Genomic DNA, 2646 nt, shown 5'->3' with positions numbered 1-2646 from the left:
TATATATATATATATATATCATCATTGATTTTCTTTTTCGGAGTGGACCTGGCTATTCTTTCCTGTTAATTTTTACATGAACTTAAATCAGTGTTATGTAGTCTAAAAGAACCATCGATGTGTCTTGAAGAATAACATTCAATTTAATCATTTAACTTAAGAAGAACTGATGTTTTTATAACATTGAATCTTCTTATATAAAAACATCTAGGCCTTTTCATCTAGATCATTTTGGAGTCGAGTAATAGATTTAAAGTGATATTTTTAAATGTTTTATATCTATTTCCTATATATATAGGTATCTAATACATATTTTTAATTAAGATTTCTTCTGTTCTCTTTCAAAATGTGGGTCTGTTTTTTCATCATATCTTCTAACCGATTGTTATTTATAAATGTAAATGTAATTGAGTTGGATATATTAATATTTTCCTCTACTAACTTGCTTAATTACCTTATTGTTTATAATAGTTTTTTCAGGTGATTCTCTTGAGTTTTCCAGTTACCCTATATTATCATTGCAACTGGAGATACATAATTTTTTTCAATTTTCAAATAAACTTTATATTTTATAACAGTTTTAGATTTACAGAAAATTGTGGAGGAAGTACAGAGAGCTCCCATATACCACAATTTCCCATATTGGTAACATCTGACATTAGTATGGAGCATTTGTTAGGTACGTAATGAACCAATATTGATACATTATTATTAACAAATGTTCGTACTTTGTTCAGATTTCCTAGTCTTTAGTAATGTCCTTTCTCTCTTCTAGAACTAATTACATTTAGTTATCTCCTTAGGCTCCTCTTGGCTATGACAATTTCTCATACTTTCCTTATTTTTGATGTTTACAGTTTTGAGGGATACTGGCCAGGTATTTTGTAGAATGTCCCTCTATTCCAATTTTTATACCTCTAATTTATTACTCTTATAAAATGGAGCGACTACATGCAGTGTGGTGGGTGTTATATGGAAGTGGTGATAGCAGACATGCTTGTCTTCTTTCATTTTTTGCTGAAATGACTCTGGGGTGCCCCATTAAGCATTTTGAGCTGGGATAGATATATTTGATCATGATAATGAAATATTGTATTTCTATACTTTTATAGTTTTCCTACCTTGATTACAGTGAATATTATTTTTCAGAGTGTCTGTCTTTAAATTGTTAAAGATGCTCGTGTTTGTGTGTGGAGACGGGGAGCGTCCAGTAGTTTTCCAGGCTAGCCGCTTTCACAGCCCGATGATTCTCTTCTTTCTACTGCCCCAGAGACAGACTGCCTCCTGCAAATTTGAAATTTGGCAAATCCACCTCCTCTGCTTCTCTGAACCAACGTGGGACTAGGAAGGCATCTGACCAAGGTTTTATTCATCTCAGCTCTTGAACCTGACAACGTGCCCCTTCAGGAAATGTACTGCGTAGTGTTTTCTGAGGTCCGTCACTGCTGCACGCTCTCACCACCCCTTTCTTCCCCTTTTCCCACACAGTTTTTGCCTGATATCAGCTGCTTTTAGAAGACATTAAGTATATACATTGGAGTCTAAAAAGTATATATCTCTCCGAGTTTGATCGAGAATGAAGTTTGTGGGTTTCAAATTCTTGATTCTTGTTATTTTACGATTTCTCAGAGGAGGTAAAAACGCAGACTTCCACAGTTATGTTCATACCAAAAGTCTTAAACAAGTAATTTTTGACCCAAAGACCGCCCACTAATTTCTGGAACTAGGAGGCAATTCAATCAATCCTTGAACTCTGTCACATAAAGTTTTATTAGAAACATAATGGGGATTTTGGAGAGAGGACTGGTGAACTTTGCATAGTGAAATAGAAACTTGAATTGCCAGAGAACTTGATAAGAGATAAGGAAATTCATTCATTCAGTATAAAAATAATTGAAGAACTGCTTTGTGTTAAGCATTTTGCTAGATAGTTAGATGATAGTTCTCATTGGTGGAGTTAGTCTAATTCATGGTTAGAAACTGGACCTAGGTTTCTTGAGAGTAATAAAACCAACCTTATTTGCTTTAAGAAGAGGCTGAAATGAGTTTCGATATAGGAAAGCACTTGGTGAATTTCTGAAAGGGACATTTGGAGCCATCGTAAACTTTTAAAGAGTAAAGTATTGTGACCACAAAATTGGGTGGAGGTCTGTCTGGCCCATTTAAACCAAGAAAGTCACTGACAGGTACATGATATAGGATGCCAGGTGGCTGTGGCATGGCCACAGATAGACATGGGCTGTGACCATAACTGAAAGAGAGCAGTTTTAGGGAAGATGCTTCAGGGTTTGAGGCTGGCAAATTATAGGAGTCAAGATGAGACTGACTAATGGAAACATAGGAACTAAGAGTCAAATCAGGGCTGATGGTCACAGGGCAATGAATGAAGGACATCCCTTATGCAAAGGTTATGCCTCCTCATTTTCCCACAACTGAGGTCAATTTCCATTTATATTACATGCTCACTTTTCCCACATGTGATCCAAAAAGTCTCATTTTAGATGAGGGTTCCTGAAAACAGACTCTGGGACTCAGAGATTAGTATACAGATTTGATGGGGAGTCCTCTGGGGAACAGCACCTGTCAGGGCATGAAGGAAGTTAGAGGTAGAGGCCTCAGCTAATCTTAGAGGGAGCTCCGGCTCTT

This window comes from Pteropus alecto, unplaced genomic scaffold (genome assembly GCF_000325575.1).
Source record: "Pteropus alecto unplaced genomic scaffold, ASM32557v1 scaffold10, whole genome shotgun sequence".
Lineage (NCBI taxonomy): Eukaryota > Metazoa > Chordata > Mammalia > Chiroptera > Pteropodidae > Pteropus > Pteropus alecto.
Note: the sequence above shows the minus strand (reverse complement) of the source record.